At 45.9% G+C, this 15,647-nt stretch overlaps 3 non-coding genes across 3 annotated transcripts; 1 reads left to right on the forward strand and 2 right to left on the reverse strand.

The window, feature by feature from the left end:
• Positions 1–2,000: 2,000 nt before the first annotated feature.
• On the reverse strand, positions 2,001–2,074 carry trnat-agu (transfer RNA threonine (anticodon AGU)). The gene has a single exon. It is a non-coding gene; the product is annotated as a tRNA-Thr (tRNA).
• Positions 2,075–4,163: 2,089 nt separating this feature from the next.
• trnae-uuc (transfer RNA glutamic acid (anticodon UUC)) lies at positions 4,164–4,235 on the reverse strand. Its single transcript has one exon. It is a non-coding gene; the product is annotated as a tRNA-Glu (tRNA).
• An 8,214-nt stretch (positions 4,236–12,449) lies between these two features.
• LOC138228256 (U4 spliceosomal RNA) lies at positions 12,450–12,591 on the forward strand. The gene has a single exon (XR_011185342.1). It is a non-coding gene; the product is annotated as a U4 spliceosomal RNA (small nuclear RNA).
• The last annotated feature ends 3,056 nt before the right edge of the window (positions 12,592–15,647 follow it).

Below are 15,647 nucleotides of genomic sequence, written 5' to 3' on the forward strand. Positions count from 1 at the left end.
GGCACGGTGAGGTGCGCTTGCAGCTATATGACGCAGTGGTGGCCTGGTACGGTGAGGTGCGCTGGCAGCTGTGTGATGCACAGCTCAGTTGGTTTTGTCCAACTGAGCAATCTTGCTTTCATAAAATATACCAACATTTTAATGACTGATGATTAACATGCTGTAATACACAGTTCAAAATTAAAGGCTCAAATGCTGTACATGAGAGGTTAAGCTCCCCCTGGCGGTTTTACAAGGCACACGTGAACCGCGTGATACCCCGGTGGGCGTGTCGCGGTATGCCGCGAAATACCTCACCCATTTTGAATGGCTGCATCTGTACGTTCAGAATCAAACCCGCAGCTGTTGTTTGACTTTATTTCTTGACTAATTACAACTGAGTGTCGCACGAGCAGTTACGTAAACTTGTCTGGTATATTTGAAAACAAATGCCGTTCTTCAATTAAAACTAACAGTACATTGTCAGGGACATTCAGTTCTATAAAAACAAGAGACAGACAAGAGAATATTTCTTCCTTTCATGTGGACTACGTGTTGACTTACTGGTCGGAATAATTGAAAAGTTCGGGTTCATAGCCGATGCAGTGCGTGCTAATTAGAACAGCAACGCTGAGTTCTCAGCACCGTACTGAGCCCAGGTGTTTTTCTAAAGCTGTCAGGTGCAGTTCATTTACATGAAGGAAATCTCTTACTGGGTGCAATTACAATGCAGTAAGTAGCACAGACTACTTAGGGAGCAGCCCGGTGCGTTTAAAAATGACCTGAGCCAGACAGGAGTCGAACCTACAATCTCCTGATTCGTAATCAGACGCGTTATCCATTGCACCACTGGACCTGGTGTGACACTGCAGGACTGTAACCCAGTGAGCTCAGCCCTGCAACTAGTAAAATATTACCCCCGGTCCATTCTTTTCCAAAAGTGAGAAACACCTGTTTTCTACATGTTGTCTGTTTTAAAACCATATCTCTTTAAACCAAACCAAGAGTTTGTCTTTTGCACTGCTATTCTGATTCATTTCGATTTCAAAGAAAAAAAAAACATTACCTTCCAAAGCATCATAAAATTGTCCCTTCTTCCAGACTCTACTTCTCTCTTGTAGTAGTACAGCAGACCTTTCCAGGTGAGCAGATCACAGAGTCCGAAATGAGCTTCCTCCATCAAGCAAAGTACCTGAACATGACTCTGTCATCATAAAAGCGCCCCTGTAATAAAGAAATTAAATCCGAAATCAAGAGGGCAGTTGCCTACTGAAATACAAGAAGTCATCAATTTTAACCTAGCAACACATTAAAGGCTGCATCTATACAAGTACGATTCTAGAAATGCTCACCAGATTACGTTTTAAGAAGGAACTGTGCCTCAGGTTCCGCCGAGATCTTAACTCGGATGGCAGGATTCAGAGTCCGGAGTGCGGACTGATGGCGCACGGAGGGTCCATATACTGTGGATCCCTCAGTGATCTTCCGCGTATTCAAACCGCCAGCGTGTGACTCCCCTGTCCCCGTGACCTCATTGCTCTGCTCTCTCCTCTGTGCAGCCGAGCCCGGCTCATGGTAAAGTGAAAAAAAATATGCCCTCAACGTGAGATTTAGTCTGGAGCGAGGATAGATGTTACCTTTTTATCATTGAACAGGATGTATGTGATGTGGCGATTAGGTTCAATTTTGTATCCTCTTTAAAAGATTAAGGACTGGGGTGAGCGTGATTTACCAGCTAAGAACCCGACGTGCGCACCGTTTAAGCTGCATAGACTCGGTCGTTTAACTCTTCTCCATTAGTAGGGTTAAGGTTAAAGAAAAAAACATTGCTGACTTATTTTTTTTTTTGCCAGCCGCTAGCGCTGATTAGCAAGGTTTGTATTTCATGTTTTGCAAGTTGCATCCATTTTAAGAAAAACAAGTCGCGTTAAAGACAGGAAATGAATACTTGCATTTAATTAAGTCTAGCTGTAGGCGGTTGTCCATAATGACCAGTACTGTTCAAGAAGACAGAACAAGGAAGGCACCGCTGGGATTCGAACCCAGGATCTCCTGTTTACTAGACAGGCACTTTAACCAACTAAGCCACAGCACCCCAGGAGTGTTGTCCTTTTGCAGCCACTTGGACACACCTTTAGAAAAACATTTTGTTAACAGGCATTCTGCCTCAGCCTAAACACCTATAGCTTGCAAAGCGCATGCTATTAGACAGGCACCTCTGCAAGACCTTAAGAGTCTCTTAAACTAGTGATAGTAAGGTGTTCCCAATGGGTGATGTTCGGCTTTCAAATCATCTCTCCGTGGAAGCGCCGAGATGCAGCTGTTTAAGGCTTAGAAGCAGCTGACTGTTTCACTACCTAGCTGATCACTGTCAGTCAGGGAGCTTAGAGGTGAAAAGCCTGTCTGAGAGACAATTCGCCGTCGATCAGTTCAATATGTTCCGTACCAGCTCGGCGCACCCGAGATCATCTTGGTAGCCGTGTAGCTCAGATGAGTGAGAGCTTGTGTGTATTTACCACCGTGATTGGATGCCGGCCCTTCTCAGGTCACAGTAAACCTTCTGCTCAAAAAAAGTGAGGTAAAACCTCACTCTGCACAGTAAAACCTAAAAAAGTGAGGTTTTATTTAATCTCTGACCAAGGGAAACGTTTCATTTTTTCAAAGAAATGTTTGTTAAAAAATAAAGTCATAGTTCCATGGGATTCAATCATAGACCGTGTGACATGGAAGTCAGGAACCTAACCCACTAAAGCACTACAGAAACATTATCGACAGACAATGTACAGCGTGTACTATTCTTGTGTTGTGGTACATGAATATAATTATATCGTTATTAATTTCAAATTTATAACTTTATTAACTTTATAAATTTATTAACGTTATTAATTAATTTCACGACGCACAGACAGAGCGTGGGGAGCTGCCGCCTGCAAACACGGCTCCAGGCAGGACTCCGCTCTGCAGGAGCCGCAGAGCAGAGGAGATGGGGGCAGCTTAGCTCCTTTGCAGAGACCTGAGCTGTTGTTGCTGCGGACGCTGTCTTTTCTGCACTCGGGGTAGGAGTGAATGTTGAGTTGCCCTTAGAAATGAAGCAAAGCACTTCAACGGCACGGGTGTGTGTGTGTGCGCCCTGGTGATTCTGGGAGACAGATCGAACCTGGGCTAAAAGAGAGGGGGCTTAGCCCTCTTCCATTTGCTACTTCAAAGTTGTACAACCCATTTGTATCTGCTAGGCGGCGCAGTCGTCGTGCACAAAGAACGCTTTGAAAAGCGTCAAAGGCAAGTCATTCTGAGTTGGTCGTTTGTGTTTTCCGTTCAGACGCGAAATGCTGAAATGATCTCTCGGCTCCTCGGTTGTCATTTCTGCTCCGTAAAGGAATCACAGCACGCGTCGGCTTCCAGCACGGTGGGTCAGGACACGATGCCGGGGGGTCGGAGAGAGCGATGTCTTCCTCGTTAGTATAGGACCTGTCACCTGTCCCCACCTGTCACGCGGGAGCAAGGGGTACATCAGGACGCGCATTGAAGTGAAAGCAGGATGCGCTGCGACATGCACTGTGCAGATCCTGCCACACTAAGAGGTGAGTGGGTCTGTTCGATCACAGCGCTAGGCGAATCCCCAATCCCCTTTTGTGCGTGGCGACAAAAGAAATCTGTTTGTTTTTCGCCCGGTTTCGAACTGGGGACCTTTCGCGTGTGAGGCGAACGTGATAACCACTACACTACGGAAACTGTGGTAAGACATGCCCAGCGGCCCAGTGCTGAGCTTCGCCAATGCGATTCAGCTGCTTCCAGTGCCTTTATTGGAGTGCGCTGATGGACCGTGCTCTCTCTCCAGAGACCAGCACGCCTCTCATGGACGGAGCAGGAAAGGCGGCGTCACATTCTACAGCCCTCTCCACGCAATCGACGAAATCGGGCTACTGACGTGGAGAAAATCGCCTCTCCAGAAAGTGCAAATATCATCTTGGAGAGTATAAATCCTATTGCCGAAGGTCAGCCCTGTCTACCAGAGTAACCCTCCCACCTCCTGCAGCGATGGTCAGCTGGTCTCACACGCGAGAAGTTTCGGCTGGAAACAAGCGCCCCCTCTTCTCGCACGTTTTGCACGTTCGAGTAGTTTTAATGCGGCTCCTTCGTACACGGTGCTGATCTTTTGGAAAGCAGGAGGCAAAACTGACACGTTCCCATACCAGGAGTCGAACCAGGGCCGCCTGGGTGAAAACCAGGAATCCTAACCACTAGACCATATGGCAGCGAACAACCCTGCTGTTCCCGGCATCATGCAAGCAAACTACATAAATATGAGAAAACACGCAAGAGAGTTGTCACTCAGAGTGTCGAAGGGTCGATGTATACTGGGACTCAGTTGAAATGCAACGTCAGGACTTTTCCGTTTATGTCACACGAAGAGAGCACAGCCTTTTCCGCCCTGCCACGTGTGTATCGGTAACTCGACGTGATCGTATAGTGGTCAGTACTTTGCGTTGTGGCCGCAACAACCCTGGTTCAAATCTGGGTCACGGCAGAATAGGGGTGTTTGCTTTTACTACTTGCATGAATGAAGGCAAAAAAAAGCCAATCGATGTGAACGAACGGCGCTTTACAGAGGAGTACTGCCTGACTGGATCGTTGATGAACGACAGAGGCCACTCCGACCTCTTCTCGGGGTTTCTTCAATGACTTACTAAGGATCTTCTTCACATTCGCCCATGCAGGGGAAGCCAGTTACACCATAGCAAACGCAGGAAAGTGCATTTCATGCAGAGACCAGGAGGGACCTGTTTACACCAAGAGTGGTCGGAGTATGGAACAATGCGCCCAGCCCTGTTGCTGGAGTCGATTCTTGATTAGATCTTGGGCTCACTAAGAGGCCCCCGCTGGGTACTAATCTTTCTGTTGTTCTCGCAGGTGTTGCGCTGCTTTTGAGCCGACAGAGCTCGTCTTGGTCTGTCGGGACAGCCCAATTGCAAATGATCGGCTCCAGGTACAGAAAAAACGTGCGTTTGGTACAAGAGTGCATGAAGGCACCGGAAATACATTGGGAACAAATGACTGGTGGTTCAAGACCTCTGTGAAGTGCAGGAGCGTGCAAGAAGAGGCTGTTTGCACCCGGTCTCGAACCTGGGACCTTTCACATGTTAGGCAAACGTGATAACCACTACACTACGGAAACCTGTAGGGTTTGTTGCTGGTGTATCGCTTGCGTTTCGGGCTGAGAAAGGGACGCGTCATTTTAGGCAGGGGGCGCTGGAGAGAGGAACAAAGGGAGCGATGAAACAAAATGCCGAAACCCGGGATCGAGCCAAGGACCTTTAGAACATACTCTCACGAATCGTTAGAATATGTGCGTTTGATCATCAATTGCGTAACAACCACATTCGTTCGACTTGAGCCATCAAGCTCATAGTTTTCAAATCTTGAAAGCTGTCATTGAGCACATCATAGTCTGCAGTACGCCCCGTAACTTGCGTACTTCAACAGAAAGAAGAGCAGACAGCTCCATAAATATGCGAGGCGCAGAGAGTGCAAGGCGAGCCGCACACGTTTCGGTGGCTGAGAGAGGGCAGTTTTTGCTTCTGCATTTCCCAAGTAAGGACGCATGACAACAAGCGATCGCGGTGCTCATTTACGACATAGTGGTGATGAGTTTTCAGTACGTGTTCTTTTGAACGAGCAATGAGGTTGCTGCCTTGGACAGCTGACTGCACGCTCTCATTGTGCCACGTGATGAGTATTCACCAGGCTCGTTCAGTCATTAGTCACATTCCATTGTTTGCCATAAGCAGATGCTGCAAGGTGATGTGGATATCAGTTCCCAGTCTTGTGGACGAGGACAGAAAGAGCACACAAGGGCTCAGCCGGGAGTTGAACCCGGGACCTCCCACACCCTAAGCGAGAATCATACCCCTAAACCAATGAGCCACGGCAGCACTTTCTATTTTATCCTGTCAGCGAGCTTGAGGATGGGGGAGAGGCGTCATTCGCTCGTCCAGTCAGACCTTCATCAATAAGTCAAGAAAGCCGCAATTACACGACTGCCTTGCAGACGAAGGGCAGTGAACTGCACCCGGTAAGAGGGGAACAAGCGGCACTAGGCGACACTGAGGCATGAGCCCCAGCAAGGGGGGTTAGCTTGCATGGTACAGCGCTCGCTTTGCATGCGAGAGGTAGCGGGATCGTTTCCCACGTCCTCCAGGTGTGTGCTTAGAGCTTGATGTGCCGAAAGGTGTCCTTTAGCCTGTGGTCACACCTTGCATGGAGAGCGTCATGCAGCTGTCAATCATTTCGCAGCCACGCCCCCTCTTCATCTTCTCTCTGCCTTAAGCGTCTCCGCCACTCTCTCTTGACATTTCATGTCAGCATGTCAGAAGTCCGAGTGACGTTTTTAATGGCTGAGTGAGGGCACGATGCTGAAGCAGAGAGGCCACTTCAGCCAGAGAGACTTGTGCTAGGTGAGATCTGAAAAACGGACTCGCAACAGAAACAGACCAAAAAAGTATCGGTGAGATCAAAAGGCAAATGCAACATCCAGCAGAGGGCGTCTAAAGATTAGGGAACGGGCGACTGAAATCCATATGAGGCAAACTTTCCGGCTGTGCACTGCAGCTGGCCTCGTTGGCGTAGTTGGTAGCGTGTCAGTCTCTTCATCTGAAGGTCCTGAGTTTGATCCTCACACGGGGCAGGGCTGCTTCCTCTCTTGCTCTTTTCAAACACTTGCGGCAACTGTTCGCTCATAACCACGTCTGGAATGCGTGACCTTTACACGGGGGAGAAGCAACGCCGCATCCCTTTTCTAAAGAACATTCACATTCAGAAATAAGTCAAGAAATTTGCCATTACTTTTGCTGTCAGCCTGCCCATGTTGCCAAAGAAAGATTCACTCGGCGTCAACATGACAGAACAGCGATCACTTGAAAACACTGTTCCACACTCCGTAAGCAAGAACTTCAGTGTTTGCAGTCACCCGATATGCCGATAGTCAAAGGAGCACAAAACACGAAACGTCAAAAGACAAGATGAGTTGATGGAAAGAGCGTTGAATTGATGAGCACAAAAGTTCAGCTCGTACAATAGGCAACGAAGGTCCCGGCGTCATCATCGCACTTGAAAGGACTGCCTTGCAGACTAAGGGCAGTGGGAGGTTGCTGTTTTGAGATGGAGGCATTGGGATGGTGGGCCGAGATCTATTCTTCTTAAGGAATTCTTCATCGTGAAAGATCGGTCCACAGATCATCCAAAGAACTTACAAATTTTTTTGACTCAGGGAATCACGTCTTGAAAATACGGCTTGGACGCGTAACGGCATTCTATCCAACTATCCAACTGCAGGACTTGAGGGTTTTTTGTGCTTTGTTCTGTTTTCGTTGACATCGCATTCGTAAGAGCGTCAAAAAAAGGCAATTCCAGCATCTAACACGAATAAAAGGGCTATTGAAACTGCAGGGCTGCTCCGTTATTGTTACTTCCTTCTTTCTGTCTAACAAAGTTCCCTTTTCCTGACCGGACGGGGAGACTATCATTCCAACTTGAAGCCAGCCTTAAGTTCTCCGAGGCGCATTTGTCTGCTAGCATGCATTTTGTGAAATTTTTTTTTGTTGTTGTTAAACCGAAAGCGACTTTGAAAAAGGGTTCCGCCGCCGCCCGGCACTCTATGTTAGACTGTATCAAGAAGGCAGCGCGTGCTGCAGCCGTGGCCGAGTGGTTAGGGCGATGGATTAGAAAGCCGTCGGGGTCTCCCCGCGAAGCTTCAAGTCCTGCCGCCTACGGTGTCGTCGTGTGTCTGCGCAACAAAGGAAAAGCACCCGTTTCGCTTTTCCCGCGACTTTTAAAACACGAATGATCTGGATTTCTAAATGAATGGCTCTTAAAATGTGATCTGATCTTCATCTGACGCATAATAATAAATAAAGACAGTCTTGTTTAACAAACAACACACAACATTTTACATTGTCAATTCAGTTCAAATCAATGTATTTCTATATAGCGCCTTTCACAACAAGGTTGTCCCAAGGCACTTAACAATGCAAGTTGTTAAGAGCCTTGTGTCTAATATGCCGCCTAGGTTACGTGCTGTCTCTTTGAGGCAAATGTTTAAATCCTCTGAGTTAAGTGCTGAAGTTATAGTAGTCCTATCAGTATTGTTGCCTCCGATCAACAGATCCTCAGTTTTCTCAGAGTTGAGTAACAAAAAGTTTTCACACATCCAAGTCTTTCCTTCATTAATGCATTTAACTAAAGTGATAATAGAAGAGTTGTCGTTTGGTGTAAACAAAATGTTTATTTGAGTGTCATCAGCATATGAATGGAAGTTCATATTATTTTTTCGTATTATCCTACCTAGCAGCAGCATGTAGAGAGAGAGAGCAATATTGGTCCCGGCACTGATCCGTCTGGTACCCCAAATTGAACTGGTGACGTTGATGAAGCAGTACAATTATTAGATATTTGAACATAATGAAAACGATGAGTAAAATGTGAAGTAAACCACTGAAGGACGGTTCCAGATAAGCCAACCTCAAACTCAAGCCTGTGTAACAAAACAGAGAGGTCAACCGTGTCAAAGGCAGCTCTAAGATCTAGAAGCACAAGCACTGTTGCATTCCCTGCATCAGTAGCTAAGAGAATATCATTTACGACTCTCGTTAATGCAGTTTCAGAAACCAGACTGAAATTTCTCAATTATATTATTTGAATCCAGATACGATTGACGTTGGGCAACAACTATTCTCTCAAGACTTTTAGATTGAAATGGGACCTTTGAGACAGGCCTGTAGTTGTTAAGAACTTGTGGATCCAAATTTGACTTCTTAAGGAGCGGTCTAACAACTGCTACCTTAAATTGATCAGGTACAACGCCTGACGCAAGCGATGCATTCATCATACTAATTATAGGTCCTGCCAGTCCTTCGAGGGAATCTTTGACTAGCTGAGTGGGGATGGGATCTAGCGAACAGGTGGTTGACTTTGTCTTACGTCTGTGTTCATGAGTCCACCATAAGAAGAAATCTGAACAGGAGTGGTGATCATCCGAGGTCACCACGGAGGAAACCACTGATCTCCCCAACAAAAAAACCACCACTGCCCCTCTCAAGTTTGCTAAAGACCACATGGATGTTCCACAGCAACTCCTGGAACAATGTTCTGTGGACAGACGTGACAAAAGTTGAACTTGTTGGTAAATGTGCACAGCGTTATGTTTGGAGATAACAAAACACTGCATACCAACTCCAAAACCTCATCCCACCTGGGAAGCATGGCGGAGGCTGTAGGGCTTGCAATCATCGAGGGACCGATGAATTCCAAGATGTATCAGGAAATTCTACAGCAGAATTTCAGGGTGTCTGCCTGTGATCTAAAACTCGAAAGACGCTGGGTCATGCAGCATGACAAAAACAAAGGAGTACATCAACAACAGAGTGGCTGAAACAGAAGAAATTCCGTATTTTGGGATGGCCAAGTAAGAGTCCTGACCCCAATCCCATTGAAGTGCTGTGGCATGATCTGAAGCAGGCCGTTCAGCGCAAGACATCCCAAAAATATACATGAACTGAAAGTTTTGCATAGAGGAATAGGCCAAAATACCTCCTAACCGCTGCTCAGGTCTGACCAGCCGCTACAGAAAGTGGGGGTTGAGGTTTTTGTCAATAAAGGAGGTTCCACTAGCTCCTTAATATAAGGGTTCACGTACTTTTTCCATCAATGACCTTGATTGTTTAAAACATTTGTTAAAACAGCAATGTCAAATGTTGGGCGTGTGTTGTTTGTTAAATCAGACTCTCTTTATTGATTATTATGACTAAGATAAAGATAAGATCACATGTTAGGAGCCATTCATGCAGAAATCCACATCATTCCGAAGGGCTGTTTACAAAAGTTTTTCTCCCAACTGTATGTGAGAGAAAAGCAGAGACGCTCACTGAGTAAGGTGGGGTTGCAGCTTCGCAAATTGCAAGGACATTTGTACTCTCAAAAGGGGACAGGAGCAACCCAGATGGGACTCGAACCCACAATCCCTGGCTTAGAGTGCCAGTGCCTTAGCCATTAGGCCACTGCGCCACACTGGGTGAGGTTGATCACGCTGATGAAGAGCCAGTTTTTTTTTCCTTTGCTTTTTCAAAGGGATCCCCAAAAATAAGGGAAGTTAGGCAGCAGAAGGTTTACTGTGACCTGAGAAGGACCGGCATCCAATCACGGTGGTACACACACACACGCTCTCGCTCATCTGAGCTACACGGCTACCAAGATGATCTCAGGTGCGCCGAGCTGGTACGGAACATATTGAACTGATCGACGGCGAATTGTCTCTCAGACAGGCTTTTCACCTCTGAGCTCCCTGACTGACAGTGATCAGCTAGGTAGTGAAACAGTCAGCTGCTTCTAAGCCTTAAACAGCTGCATCTCGGCGCTTCCAAGGAGAGATGATTTGAAAGCCGAACATCGCCCATTGGGAACACCTTACTATCACTAGTTTAAGAGACTCTTAAGGTCTTGCAGAGGTGCCTGTCTAATAGCATGCGCTTTTCAAGCTATAGGTGTTTAGGCTGAGGCAGAATGCCTGTTAACAAAATGTTTTTCTAAAGGGGCCTCGCACTCTTTTCCAAGCAATGGTCACCATCCCCACCGAGTGTCACAATGTAGTCATGTCCTAGGACGTCACCTGTTAGTCTCCATTTGTCTGCCACCAACACTTTCGGTTACGGGGTCACAACCGCACCCCGGAGAGCAGAGGAGCCGTTGGCGTTCTGGTGGCGCAGATTGGGCTGAAGGTGGGGCGCTTGAATCTCGCTGTTGGAGGCCGTCTGAAACTGACCCAAGCCTTTCCCTTGAATTAAATGTAAATAAGAAATGAACACCAGATGCACATGGAATCAATCACGTGTTTCCTTTGAGCCGTTTCAAAGACTGCTCCAGAGTTTACCTTGCACAGATGCGCAAAGATTAATGATGGGGGTGCATGCTTCCAGGCGCCTTACAACTGTAGGGACTGATTAGAGACAATTCGTAGCGTGTGTTCGTTTCCATATACGCCCCGTGTTGCAATGGTAGGATGAAGTCAAATACGGCTTGGACGTGTAACGGCATTCTATCCAACTGCAGGGCTTGAGGGTTTTTTTGTGCTTTGTTCTGTTTTCGTTGACATCGCATTCGTAAGAGCGTCAAAAATAGGCAATTCCAGCATCTAACACGAATAAAAGGGCTATTGAAACTGCAGGGCTGCGCAGCTTCTAAAATCCTTGCACACAATTCTCCGTTATTGTTACTTCCTTCTTTCTGTCTAACAAAGTTCCCTTTTCCTAACCGGACGGGGAGACTTTATCATTCCAACTTGAAGCCAGCCTTAAGTCCTCTGAGGCGCATTTGTCTGCTAGCATGATTTTGTGAAAGTTCAAATTCGGACAAACACAATCTGTGGCGTTTAGCGTGACATAGTCTTGCAGGCATCGTGCTGTCTCACTGCAATACTATACCGCTGGAGGAAACAGTCCATCTGGCCATGAAACTCATTTGAACGTCTAGCTACAGCAACTAACAATATCATGATTTATTCAGGATGTGTGGAATCAGAACGTCCCGGAGACAGCTTCCGAAATCGTGATCATTCTCTGGTGGTGTCCTGCTGGGATCCTGTGGGCGTGTGTTGGTGGTATAGTGGTGAGCATGCAAAAGCCACTGCATTGGCCAGGAATCGAACCCGAGCCTCTTACTTGGCAGGCAAGAATTCTTCCACTGAACCACCAATGCTCAATACCTGTACCTTCAAAAAAGACGCTTTTTTGGTGCTCTGTTCAAAAAGCGTCGACATCTGTTTCCAGCTGCAAAATGCCATCCGCGGACGCTGAAGAATTTATTTATTTAGACACTGCTCAGAATCCCCTGTAAGATTCTCCCTCAGTTCCTTTGAGCAGTGTTTTACCTCTTTCAAAAGGCTTCACTTTCCAAGTCACATTCCAAGGCTCATCGAACCCGGGCTGTTTCCTCCAGCGGTATAGTATTGCAGTGAGACAGCACGATGCCTGCAAGACTATGTCACTCTAAACGCCACAGATTGTGTTTGTCCGTTCGTGTCAGTCGTCGTGCAACCACGGGAAGTGGGACACAAACATGCTGCAATGCTTTCAGGACGTTAGGATTTGTTTATGCGACATCCGAGAAGAGTACTTGTGGCTTGAATGTGAACTGTACGTGCCCGCCCCCTTTCCTCTGTAGTGCATGAGTTCCTCCCGGCATGCCCTTCGTCATTGTTCTGTCATCTTGTATTTAAAGGGTTGTATTCCTGCTGCTGAAAATAAGCAACGGTTTTCTCACAACGGCCTTTGTTTCCGACGTTGCCCTTGTCTGTCATGAAATTCTTCAAAACCTCAAGCTAGAAGAAGAAGACGACAAATATGAAGCGTTACAGCAACGACATGCCATGAGACGATTGATAACGATTTCCGTAGGATCCCCGCGGTTTCCTGGCAACCGTCAGCTTTGCGCAGTGGCAGTATCGTAGCCTGTGAGGTTTAGCCGAGGCGCGATTATTACTAGTTGAAAACTTTTCCCAATACCCCCCTTCCGCCGGTTTGCAATACAATCGGCGAAAGCAATTTTTGACAGTCTCGTCAGAGACTGAGCAAGGTGTTTAAAGACAGATTTTGTCATGGTGACATCATGATAGAAAGAAACGAGCTTGTTACGTTTCAACAGAAACGCTCTTTAGCTCTTTCAGCGTTATGCAGAGAACAGCGTCTGTCGAGATCACTTTTGAGTCAGCGCGAAACGCCGTGTGCTGTCAGTTTGATTTCATATTGCTCGTAGCGGCCCCCGGCTTTTGTCTGTCAAACGTTAGGTTGCGCTTCTTCATGCTGCATCGTCGGCATGAGTGGAGCTTTATAAACGTCTGTACTTACTGCGCCCCATAAGAAATCGTTTGTCCCCGTTCAAAAGAGATTGTGCGATGTCCTGCAGCATACCTTTGACAGTTTGAAAAGAGGAATTTATTCTGCTTCCTGTGCGTGCAGTAGTTACAAAGTTGAACGCCTTTACACGATCTGCTGCAGTTTTCAGTGGGCGGGCTTTGTCAAATGGCTTGGAAAAACGCACTGTGTTTCGGCTCGGGAAACATCATGAGCAGTGTCCTGCATGTTTTCTGTGTATAGCTGTCTTTTAACGCATACAGAATTCATTCGAAATCATTGATTTCTCCAATTAACAAGGGTCCCTTAAAGGATGAGTCAAAGTAACGTCTAATCGGATTAGTTTCCTTAGAGCTGGTTCAGAGTTTGCTCAAGAGTTTACCTTTCACAGATGCGCAAAGAAGAATGTTGGGGGTGCACGCTTCAAAGCGCCTTACAGCTGTAGGGAGTGATTCGAGACGATTCATGGCGTGTGCTCGTTCCCATATACCGTACGCCCCGGGGTGCAGTGCTAGGATGACATACAATACCGCTTGGGCACGTAACGGCGTTATATGCAAGTGCGGGACGTGAGGGTTTTCGTTTGTTCGTTTTGTTTTGCTCTGCTTTGCTTTGTTTCGTGGTCAAGAGGCGTAAGGTAAGTCGTAATCCAGGGAGAACACTGGTGGCAAACAGTCCGAGGTGAGAGGCGAGGTCCAAAGTCGAAAAGGCAGAAGGGGAGTCCAATATCCAGAATAAACGAGGTAATGGAAAAACGCCAGGTAGAGCTCTCAAGGAGTAGACTCAATACCGAGCAGCGGGAAGCAGGTAAAGATGGTAAAAATAGCACTGCGTACCGCACGGTGGAGTGTGTGCAGGTGGGTTAACTCGTGCGGCGGCGTTTGTTAATAATCACCCACTGCTGGTGCTGATTAGATCGCTTATGAGTTGGTCTTAACTGCCTGGCGGTCATGACAAGCTCCTCTTTAAGCTGTGGTTTAGTTTTGCATTCATGTGTTTCTAGAGCAGTTATTTATAGGGGTGGGTGGGTCTTTCACAGAGGCTCAGGACAAATCCCCCACATGAAATTTTACTGTGTGCGTTCAGACAGTCACAGGTCAAGAGCCAGGCAGGAGGACAGTGGACAGAAGAGCCAACGAACTAAAAATAAAAGAACGAATATGAAAAAGCCACCATCTTTTTCTTTTTGACATTTTCCGACTTTCATGCAAGCCAGGACAAAGTTGCTCGTACAGATGCAGCCATTCAAAGTAAGCGGTACAGACACGTACCGCAGGTAAGATGACACGCGATACCGGGGTGCGTGATTGGTTGACCGACAGGGGCACTCGTGGTCCGTTGGTCTGTCGTAGAAAGACTTACTGTAAACGTCTTTACTGTGCCCGTTGTAGATATTGAATTTTACCACTGAAGGGAAATCTTAGTAGCTGAGCATAAAAAGAATAGGAGCATACTGTAACGCGTGTGAAGGCCATAAACGATATTAATTTTGGAACGTAAACATACAGTATATAGCTGGTCTTGGTACTTTAAAGAAAAAAATACACACCAGTATTCCATTTCTCCCTAAACATTGTAAGCTTCGAAGTCTTTAACTAACGTGATACCGGAGTCAACAAGCATACTTTTAGAATTTGATTAAAAGGGAATATAATATGGAATCGCGTATCTAAAGAATTTAATAACGGTATGATTATATCCGTGTACTGCGGCAGAGCTATGTAGGGCTGTTTCGCCTGCCTGATCATGCGAGCTGTCTTGTAGCCTACTGGTCTAGGTGCGTGACTACCAACTGGCAGGTTGTGTGTTCGAATCCAGCTGCTGCTGGACTTTTCATTTTTATTTATTTATTTTTTAATCGCGTAACATAAACATATTACCGTATGCAAACTGTACTGTATACAGTATGTATATGTATATTTAATGTCTTAACTGTGCCCGTTTAATTGAATTAAAAAAAAATATTTAACACGAACATTAAGCTGTTTACATCTTCCGCCTGAGAACAGTCACCCGTTGCTACCCAACGCAGAATGGTGATTGGCTGACCCCTCTGATTGGAGAAAAAAGACGTGCTGGTGTGCTATACCAGGAAGAGGATTTCTTTCTATTCAAAACGTGTATTTTAAAAGTTTAAGAAGTAAAAACCTTACAGCGTACACAGATTTCTAAACTGATCAGGATCGTTATATTTGTCTTATGCATAATAATGTTCACCGCTCTGTCCAGCAAATTAATAATAAACTTTATTTTATATAGCTTTTTAAACGAATAAGTAATTAGATTGCTCATAAACCTAATCACTTGCTTTTTCTTTTTATTTAGGCTCAGATTTCAACTATAGATCGTATTATTAATAACCATAATAACAACCAACCAACAAAAACAACCATATAAACATAATACCAACCAAAAACATAGATAACAACCACAATACAAAATCAAATAATCAAACCATTTTACACTCGCAAAGTCCTCCAATTATCATAATCCCGCCCCTTATGCAAAACCAAACCTTCCTCCCATCCCAGTTTATCCTGTTTATCATAAACAAAATCCACCTCAATTTTCAACATAAAACATTACACAAAATCAATACCTCAACACTCCATACTCAACAACGATAATTCACAAACAGCCAGAACATGTAACTACACATTCCCAAACATACCTACTTTCCATAGCCCCGCCCCTTATGCAAAACCAACATCCCTCCCCTGTTCTCTCTTTCCCCTGGCGGTTGTAATTGTTTTTATTTTCAAATAAATT

This window comes from Lepisosteus oculatus, unplaced genomic scaffold (genome assembly GCF_040954835.1).
Source record: "Lepisosteus oculatus isolate fLepOcu1 unplaced genomic scaffold, fLepOcu1.hap2 HAP2_SCAFFOLD_40, whole genome shotgun sequence".
In the NCBI taxonomy this organism is placed as follows: domain Eukaryota; kingdom Metazoa; phylum Chordata; class Actinopteri; order Semionotiformes; family Lepisosteidae; genus Lepisosteus; species Lepisosteus oculatus.